Below are 11,089 nucleotides of genomic sequence, written 5' to 3'. Positions count from 1 at the left end.
AATGTGAATTTCTGGGAATTTATACCTTTATTCATTCATTTTTATGATGTGCGGAACATTTAGTACAATGTTTACACAATATTAAACCTCTGCTCATGGCTATTTAATATATTTAACAGTTATTCCATGAAATCAAGTCATACATGAGCTGATAGCCGACGAGACACAAAGCACACCAGGTTGTCTATAACCCGTGTACGATGAGATTGAGTGGAATAACTGTTTTATTCTATCCACATTCACTGGATTTTGCGAAACAGTATTTTTGGTTTTATTTTTAGCAAATTCGATAAATAAAAACTTTATACAAAACGCTGGACAAAATTTCCGCTTAGAATGTAAACAAACTGGCGAAATAACAGGAGCAATTTGTGAAAAATGTGATCATTCTTGAAAAATAAATTTAAAAAAGATACGTTCTTACCATCAAATACTTTCATTCCATATTTTGTTGCGCTTTTTTTGTGTAATTTTTGGGGTTACATTTTCGAGTAGAGTTTTTATTTCGTCCTTGGTTGGTTCAGCAAACTGCTCTGACGTTTTGTTTTTCCTCTACTCACTGTATATGAGCTGATAGCCTAGTAGTAGAGTAGCCAATTAGAGCGCACGATTGCTCAAAATCCCGTGAATGTGGATCGAATAATTTGTATTCCATGCATTGTTCCACATTGTTTATGATTCAGAAATTAACAAGGAACCACGCAAGTCATAATTTTTCTTTATTCTTCAGATTTTGTTGAAACTATTCTGAGAATCGAATCATGAAACCAGTATTGTGAATCAAATTCAATCATGATCGCCGTGTATCGTTACACCCCTACAGATTAGCAACACTTAAAATGATGACACCTCATTTTATACGAGTCTTTGTTTGCTCCAGCGTATTGAAACCTTATACCGATGTAGGGTGAGGCACATGCATCCTCAAGTCCCACTCTGCAGTCTGGTGGGTTATCAGTCTTCAAACATACATGGATATATACAGTGCCTTGCAAAAGTATTCATCCCCTTTGGTATTTGTGCTGTTTTGTCACATTACAAGCTGGAATTAAAATGGATTTTTGGAGGGTTAGTATCATTTGATTTACACAACATGCCTACCACTTTAAAGGGGCAAGTTGTTTTATTGTGACGCAAACAATAAGATGAAAAAAAAACAGCAATCTGGAGTGTGCATAGGTATTCACCCCCTTTTGTATGAAACCCCTAAATAAGAGCTGGTCCAACCAATTCACTTCATAAGTCACATAATTAGTTGATTAAGATCCACCTGTGTGCAATCAAAGTGTCACATGATCTGTCACATGATGTCTGTATAAATCAACCTGTTCTGGAAGGACCCTGACTCTGCAAGACGACTAAGCAAGCAATATGAAAACCAAGAAGCCTCCAAACAGGTCAGAGACAAAGTTGTGGAGAAGTACAGATCAGGGTTGGGTTATAAAAAATATCCCCACCTTTGAATATCCCAGGGAGCACCATTAAATCCATTATATGAAAATGGAAAGAATATGGCATCACTACAAACCTGACAAGAGAAGGCCCCGCCCACCAAAACTCACAGACTGGGCAAGGAGGGCATTAATCAGAGATGCAACAAAGACACTAAAGATAACACTGAAGGAGCTGCAAAGATCCACAGCAGAGATGGGAGTATCTGTCCATAGGACCACTTTACGCTGTACAGAGTGGGGCTTTATGGAAGAGTGACCAGAAAAAAAAAAGTCATTGCTTGAAAAGAAAAAAAAAAAAAGAAAAACCCTATGGAGTTTGCCCAAAAGGATGTGGCAGACTCCCCAAACACATGGAAGATTCTCTGGTCAAATGAGACTAAAATTGATCTATTTGGCCATCATGGGAGACGCCATATGTGGCGCAAACCCAACACCCTGAGAACACCATTCCTACAGTGAAGCATGGTGGTGGCAGCATCATGTTGTGGGGATATTTTTCATCTGCAGGGACAGGAAAGCTGGTCAGGACTGAAGAAAAGATGGATGGCACTAAATACAGGGCGATTCTGGAGGAAAACCTGTTTGAGTTGGCCAGAGGTTTGAGACTGGGATGAAGGTTCTTGTTCCAGCAGGACAATGACCCTAAACATACTGCTAAAGCTACACTGGAGTGGTTTAAAGGGAAACATTTAAATGTCTTGGAATGGCCCACTCAAAACCCAGACCTCAATCCAATTGAGAATCTGTGGCACAACTTGAAGATTGCTGTACACCAATGCAACCCAACTAACTTGAAGGAGTTGGAGCAGTTTTGCCTTGACGAATGGGCAAAAATCCCACTGGCTTGATGTGCTAAACGAATAGAGACATACCCCAAGAGACTTGCAGCTGTAATTGCAGCACAAGGTGGCTCTACAAAGTATTGACTTTGGGGGGTGAATACCTATGCACACTTCACATTTCTGTTTTCTCATCTTAATTATTGTTTGTGTCACAATAAAACAATGATTTCCACCTTTAAAGTTGTCGGCATGTTGTGTAAATCAAATGGTACTAACCCTCCAAAAATCCATTTTAATTCCAGCTTGTAATGCAACAAAACAGGACAAACACCAAGGGATGGATACATCTGCAAGACACTGTACACTACTGCTATGGTTTTATCTTGATGAAGCCCATTACAGTCATTAGCTGGATTAGATAACTTGTACTGAGAAAAAAAAAAAACCACAAGGCATAAAAAGTGTTGGAATTGAAAATGTCATGAAGCAAGAGTATTCATTTTCAGAAGTACTCGAGCATAAAGCAACGAAGTGCAACTACTCAACACTGATTCGAGATCATTCAGGGAAAACCTACACACAATTTGGTGCACGGTTTTAAGAAAACAGCTTGCGTTCCATTCTAAGGGCTAAACAGCGAGTGGAAAACAGGGCTATAAAAATGGAGTGTACAATGTAGTGTATAGATATATCCTGGAATAGCTATTACGAGATATTGAGCAAGAAACACCATTATGTTCTGAGCTGGAGGTGTTAAATTAAGCTTCTGGACACAGGATCATCTTCTGAGGAGTTTAAAACGCCCCGTGTCAGATTTGTGTGCCTAGTTTCAGCATCCGAGGCCATTTTCACGCAGTAAAAGCCATTTCTGTGAGGATTGTGAGCGGAGCGAGATCGGCTCGGATGATGCTTTCTTTTGACTTCAGATCTGCCAGAGGAGCTGACTGCACAGAGCAGCCGGGATGGCACTGAAACGCCTCGCTCAGCCACCCTGACCAAATGAAATGTTCGTTTTCCATACAGTTTTTGTGGGAAGAGCGTTTCAGTAGCTGATGCTGCGGTTTTTGACTGGAGTAAATTAACGCCACAGTGCTCTCGGTGCTTATACACAGCCATTCTGTGTAGGTGTTCTCGAAAGAAGAAGAAAAAAAATCACTTTCTGGATTTGGTTGGGATTCAGCCATCTCTCTGGCAGCACCGTACTCAGGTCCAACATTCCCCAAAGTAACAGTGAGTAATACACACTGAAAACGCCACACAGACCTGTATACATTTATAAAATGCTAAGCTGAGGGGTTATCAACTGGTTTGGATGGGGAACTAGAAAAGTATTTTAGTGAGCTGAAGCGTATTTAAACCAGAGCGTCAGCGACGCAGTAGCTCACACGGCCGTACCATGAAAAACCAGACTCATTTAGAATTAGCAAAGTTGCTCTTCGTGAGAACAATTAAAGCTTCCAGACAAAATCAGAATCAAAATCCAGTGAAAACTCAGGGAGGAGTAGCAATTTTTGTGAATTGTGGACGGATCGACGCCGCAGCTCATTGACCTATGGCTGTGTGAGCCTCCCCTCCAAAAAAAAAGTAGCACAGTGTTTAGTGTGTTAATTGAGTGACTGGTTTTGTAGCTAAATCAAATCAGAGCATGGATCTGTTCTGGTTTATCCAAATCACATCATATGCAGTCCTGTAAATTATTTTAGCAGAAGGCGACTCCTCATCAGGTAAGAGATGAGAGATTAAATCTGAGTTGAACAATAAAGGATCAATAAATGTCGTAGACCAAAAGGTTCACAAACTTTTCAGGCGAGGTACCAAAACAAAATTTCCCTGTGTAACCCTTCCCACTGTAGATACCAACAATGCAACAAGCCATGATCATTTAAAACAAACAAACAAACAAACAACAAAAAAAAACCCTAGCACCATGTACAAGTACCCTGATCATTTGGGGGGGGGGCACACACAAAAAAAAAACCCACCACTCGCTCCATGTCCAAGAAGCCTCATCATTTGGGACAAAAAAAAAAAACCCACACATTAGCTCCATGTACATGAGCCATCATCATTTGGGGTGGGAACGGCAACCCCCACCACCAAGTACATGAGCCCTGATCATTTAAATAAATAAATACATTAAAAATACAAGAACCCAGATAATTGGGAAAACCCCCCCCCCAAAAAAAAAAAACTAACACATTAGCACCATGTTCATGAGCCCTGATCATTTAAATAAATAAATAAAATACATACAAGAACCCAGATCGGTACCCCCCCCCCCCAAAAAAAAAAAACCAAACACATTAGGTCCATGTACATGAGCCCTGATCACTCACACTCACACACACACACACACACGAACCCAGCTCACTGGGACACCCCCCAAAGAAAAAAACAACAACAACAACAACAAAATATATTAACTCCATGTACAAGAAGCCTCATCATTTGGGACAAAAAAAAAAACAACACATTAGCTCCATGTACATGAGCCATGATCATTTGGGGTGGGAACGGCTACCCCCACCACCAAGTACATGAGCCCTGATCATTTAAATAAATAAATACATTAAAAATTACAAGAACCCAGATAATTGGGGAACCCCCCCCCAAAAAAAAAACTAACACATTAGCACCATGTTCATGAGCCCTGATCATTTAAATAAATAAATAAATAAATAAATAAAATACATACAAGAACCCAGATCGGTACCCCCCCCAAAAAAAAAAAAAACAAACACATTAGGTCCATGTACATGAGCCCTGATCACTCACACACACGAACCCAGCTCACTGGGACACCCCCCAAAGAAAAAAATAACAACAAAAAAAAAACTATATCAACTCCATGTACAAGAAGCCTGATCATTTGGGGACCCCACACACACACACACACACACACTCATTAGCTCCATGTACATGAGCCCTGATTGTTTGGGGCAGGAACACCCCCCACCACCACTAGCTCCAAGTACTTGAGCTATGATCATTTAAATAAATAAATACATAAATAAATAAAATTACAAGAACCCTAATCATTGGGACCCCCCCCCAAAAAAAAAAAAAAAAAAAACACATTAGCTCCATGTACATGAGCCCTGATCACTCACACATGAACCCAGCTCATTGGGACACCCCCCAAAGGGAAAAAAACAAAAACAAAACATTAGCTCCATGTACAAGAAGCCTGATCATTTGGGGCGGGAACAACAACCCCCCCAACCACTAGCTCCAAGTACTTGAGCCATGATCATTTAAATAAATAAATACATAAATAAATAAAATTACAAGAACCCTAATCATTGGGAAACCCCCCCCCCAAAAAAAAAAAAAAACACACATTAGCTCCATGTACATGAGCCCTGATCACTCACACTCACTCACACATGAACCCAGCTCATTGGGACACCCCCCAAAGGGGAAAAAAAACCCCAAAACATTAGCTCCATGTACAAGAAGCCTGATCATTTGGGGCGGGAACAACCCCCCCACCACCACCACTAGCTCCAAGTACTTGAGCCATGATCATTTAAATAAATAAATAAATTAATTAAAAAATTTACAAGAACCCTAATCATTGGGAAACCCCCAAGGGGGGGGGGACAAATTAGCTCCATGTACATGAGCCCTGATCATTTAAATACATACATACAAAAAAGAACAACCCCCCCCCCACTAGCTTCATGTACATCGCTCCTCCCTCCCTCACATACGGTATATACAAGAACCCAGATCATTGGTAACAACCCCCCCCCCAAAAAAAAACCACATTAGCTCCATGTCCATGAGCCTTGATCATCTGGGGTGGAAACGACAAAAATCCCCCACCACTAGCTCCATGTACATGAGCCCTAATCATTTAAAAATAAATAACATTTTAAAAAAACAAAACAAAAAAATAATACCCTAGCTCCATGTACAAGAACCCTGACCATTGAGGACCCCCCAAAAAACCCCACATTAGCTCCATACCCCAGCACATTTCAGCCCATGCTCCAGAAGTGGTTCGACCTCCCCGTCCTCTGAAACACCTGGCTCAGGTCCCGTAGCTACATCAGGTGTGTTACAGCGGGGCACCAGGAACCTGTGCAGCTCAGGGCTGAGGCACAGCAGGGAGAACAGCGAGGATCAGGTGCACTTTACATTTGGGTTAGAACTCATTTGTGCAGGACGGCAGCGAGAGAAGCAAAACGAAATCCCAGTGCGCGCAAACACACAACACAGAAGCGCACGGCTGCCACACCAGAACAAAATCAGCGTCGTGTTCTTCTGTGAAACATTTGTTTTAACAAGAAACTTTTGACATCATGACGAGATAAATAACGTTATAACAAGAAAATTTATTACAAAATACGTTTGTTGTCGTAAAAGGATGAAGACATCTCATCACAAACTTTTCAGGTCATGTGATGTTATAATTAAATGATGAAGGAAAGCTCATGCTAATAGTTTCGCACAGGTTTCGATCACTGTTGGCATAGAAACACTGTCATAATTATACGGCAAAACGAGTCCGTGTTAAACATCCTACACGGACACGACACTGAACACGTTACGAGAACTTTTATACCTGAAAAAAAAAATCGAAACTTAATGGCTGGATATCTAAAAACCACATAACTCTCAAATCACGTCGAAGATGAGGGAAAAAACTATTGCTCGGTCTAGTCATGCGTAACAGTAAACATGCTATGACGGGCTACAACGTAAAACACTAACAGTTAAGAAATAAAACACGTCATTTGCGGAAAATCATCAACAGAGTGGTGTGATGAAGCGGCGCTATTCCTAACCACTGATGAAAAGCTTATTGATTATTTTCAGACAAAAGCACATTAAAATGCTTTAGCCCTCTTACACCACAATACTTCGCCAACACTTACATTTTTTTCTTGATTCATGAATATCACTTTGGTTTTTTTTTTTTTTTTATCCATTTATGGTTACATATAACATTTCACAACGTTCTCAGAGCTACAAGGACTCAAGGACTCCATCAGTCCATGGCTCTCTCCCGTCTCCATTAACGTCCATGACAGCAACGGGAAGAAACCCAGCACTTTGTGAACTGAACTGAAGCTCGCTGTCGATCTTCTTCCTCCTCAGCTGAACATTCAGAATCTCCTTGACAGTCTTTTATTCAAAACACACCGAGTCTATGACTTACTCACAGATCAGGAGGAAGTCTGGAGAGTACGCTCTGTCATGCAGTCCTTTTATTTTTTTTTTCTCTCTCTTTCAGATTACCTGCAGTTTCATACTGATCCAAAAGGCAAGTGGACTGGATGACAAGCATCCTGGCATTTTACTTTTTTTATTATTACGATGTTCCAAAATCCATTCGATCCGAGGAACCTCATCGGATTCATAGAGGATATATTCCTGAACATATTAGGTTCAGGGCGGCACGGTGGCGTAGTGGTTAGCGCTGTCGCCTCACAGCAAGAAGGTCCGGGTTCGAGCCCCGTAGCCGGCGAGGGCCTTTCTGTGCGGAGTTTGCATGTTCTCCCCGTGTCCGCGTGGGTTTCCTCCGGGTGCTCCGGTTTCCCCCACAGTCCAAAGACATGCAGGTTAGGTTAACTGGTGACTCTAAGTTGACTGTAGGTGTGAATGTGAGTGTGAATGGTTGTCTGTGTCTATGTGTCAGCCCTGTGATGACCTGGCGACTTGTCCAGGGTGTACCCCGCCTTTCGCCCGTAGTCGGCTGGGATAGGCTCCAGCTTGCCTGCGACCCTGTAGAAGGATAAAGCAGCTAGAGATAATAAGACGAGATGAGATATTAGGTTCAAGTTGACGATGCTTGGACCCCTAAATATAACAAACCCCACTGATTCTATATGGTATGTCGGAAATGACGTCAATATGCAGCACCATGGCAAACAAGAGTGCTCCGTGAGCACAATATGCCCCACTGGCAACTATATCTATGCTATAAGTGCTTAATACACCGTCATGAAATTGTCAAAGTACAAGTTTGGTAATCAAGGGCCAGAACTCTGGTAAAATGCGACTGAATTGAAGAAAATTACAATATGTGTATTACCGACATATACGGTAACACAGAATCCTGTAAAATTTCGTGAAATTCCTCCAAAAATTGAGAGAGGAGTCGATTTCAGAAGGTGAGCACCCTTCCTGACACTGACATCGCCACGACATAATCCCCCTTCGGGCCTTTCAGCCAGCAGGGGATTAAAATTGTGAGAGGAGTTGATTTCAGAAGGCGAGTACCCTTTCCTGGGACAGAGCGAGCCACGACATAATCCCCCTTCGGGCCCTTCATCCAGCAGGGGATAAAACTGAAACGCAAGCAATCAATCAAGTTAAACATAACACAAATTCATACAAATCGCCAAAATGAAAGCACTGAAAAAAGTAGAATAACTTGCCTTCATGAGATTACATACAAAATATTCGAAATACAGTATCTTGTGAAATAATTTTCAAAATAAAACCTTCTAAGAAATCCATAACAAATTAGATTGATCAAACCAATGTTATCTCGCTAAAATATTTGTAATCAATCTCTCAGCGCAAGTATGTAAAATGATCCAGGTTTTGCAGTTCGGACAAAGTAGAAATTGTAAATAAAAACTGAATGCAATAATTTACAAAATCTCAAAAACTGATATTGTATTCACAATAGAACATAGACAACATATCAAATGTCAAAAGTGAGACATTTTGAAATTTCATGCCAAATATTGGCTCATTTGAAATTTCATGACAGCAAGACATCTCAAAAAAGTTGGGACAGGGGCAATAAGAGGCTGGAAAAGTTAAAGGTACAAAAAAGGAACAGCTGGAGGACCAAATTGCAACTCATTAGGTCAATTGGCAATAGGTCATTAACATGACTGGGTATAAAAAGAGCATCTTGGAGTGGCAGCGGCTCTCAGAAGTAAAGATGGGAAGAGGATCACCAATCCCCCTAATTCTGCGCTGACAAATAGTGGAGCAATATCAGAAAGGAGTTCGACAGTGTAAAATTGCAAAGAGTTTGAACATATCATCATCTACAGTGCATAACATCATCAAAAGATTCAGAGAATCTGGAAGAATCTCTGTGCGTAAGGGTCAAGGCCGGAAAACCATACTGGGTGCCCGTGATCTTCGGGCCCTTAGACGGCACTGCATCACATACAGGCATGCTTCTGTATTGGAAATCACAAAATGGGCTCAGGAATATTTCCAGAGAACATTATCTGTGAACACAATTCACCGTGCCATCCACCGTTGCCAGCTAAAACTCTATAGTTCAAAGAAGAAGCCGTATCTAAACATGATCCAGGAGCGCAGACGTCTTCTCTGGGCCAAGGCTCATTTAAAATGGACTGTGGCAAAGTGGAAAACTGTTCTGTGGTCAGACGAATCAAAATTTGAAGTTCTTTATGGAAATCAGGGACGCCGTGTCATTCGGACTAAAGAGGAGAAGGACGACCCAAGTTGTTATCAGCGCTCGGTTCAGAAGCCTGCATCTCTGATGGTATGGGGTTGCATTAGTGCGTGTGGCATGGGCAGCTTACACATCTGGAAAGACATCATCAATGCTGAAAGGTATATCCAGGTTCTAGAGCAACATATGCTCCCATCCAGACGACGTCTCTTTCAGGGAAGACCTTGCATTTTCCAACATGACAATGCCAAACCACATACTGCATCAATTACAGCATCATGGCTGCGTAGAAGAAGGGTCCGGGTACTGAACTGGCCAGCCTGCAGTCCAGATCTTTCACCCATAGAAAACATTTGGCGCATCATAAAATGGAAGATACGACAAAAAAAGACCTAAGACAGCTGAGCAACTAGAATCCTACATTAGACAAGAATGGGTTAACATTCCTATCCCTAAACTTGAGCAACTTGTCTCCTCAGTCCCCAGACGTTTACAGACTGTTGTAAAGAGAAAAGGGGATGTCTCACAGTGGGAAACATGGCCTTGTTCCAACTTTTTTGAGATGTGTTGTCATGAAATTTAAAATCACCTAATTTTTCTCTTTAAATGATACATTTTCTCAGTTTAAACATTTGATATGTCATCTATGTTCTATTCTAAATAAAATATGGAATTTTGAAACTTCCACATCATTGCATTCCGTTTTTATTTACAATTTGTACTTTGTCCCAACTTTTTTGGAATCGGGGTTGTATAATTTACATTAGTAGATGAGTTCACTCGATGGCTGGAAGTACTGTATGTGGACACCTGAACACCATCTGACCTGGTGGGTTTGTTGAACATCTTATTCTTGATTTGAATTCTGAATTGTACAGACTCCTGTATACTCTCTGATCAGATTCAGTCAAGTCAAATGCTGAGAACTAGAACAGTGCAGCACTTCACAGTAGAGATGAATATCGACCCCAAACATACGGTGAAACAACCCAAGAGCGTCATAAAGGAAACACATGGAATGTTCTGTAAAATAAGTGGCCGAGTCAGCCAGCCTAACCCAACTGAAGGTGGCTGCAGTAAAGGTCTGGCAAAGTATCTCAATGGAAGGGGGAAGAGGGGGGAAAAAAAAAAAAAAATCAGCATTCGGTGGTGATGTGCATCCATGGGATCCAGACTTCAGGTGGTTATTGACCACAAAGGATTTGCATCCAGGTCATAAAAATGATGCTTATATTTGGGCAATTCTTCAGCAGAGAACCCGAAATGATGAAATTATTAAGATTGTCTCAACTTGTCAGCTCAGTGATGTTGGTGAAGTATGGAATCCAAGGCAAACACCCACCACCCTGATTACAGCAAATGTCGCTTCAGAGAAATCTTGGTTTGAATTTTAAGAAATGAAAGTTCGTTTTTTTCCTGAAGTAATTCCGTTACTGACTTTTCTTTCCTCATTTTCA

The sequence above is a fragment of the Neoarius graeffei genome, chromosome 2 (genome assembly GCF_027579695.1).
Source record: "Neoarius graeffei isolate fNeoGra1 chromosome 2, fNeoGra1.pri, whole genome shotgun sequence".
NCBI lineage: Eukaryota > Metazoa > Chordata > Actinopteri > Siluriformes > Ariidae > Neoarius > Neoarius graeffei.
The sequence above is the reverse complement of the archived record's forward strand: the minus strand, read 5'-3'. Positions refer to the sequence as shown.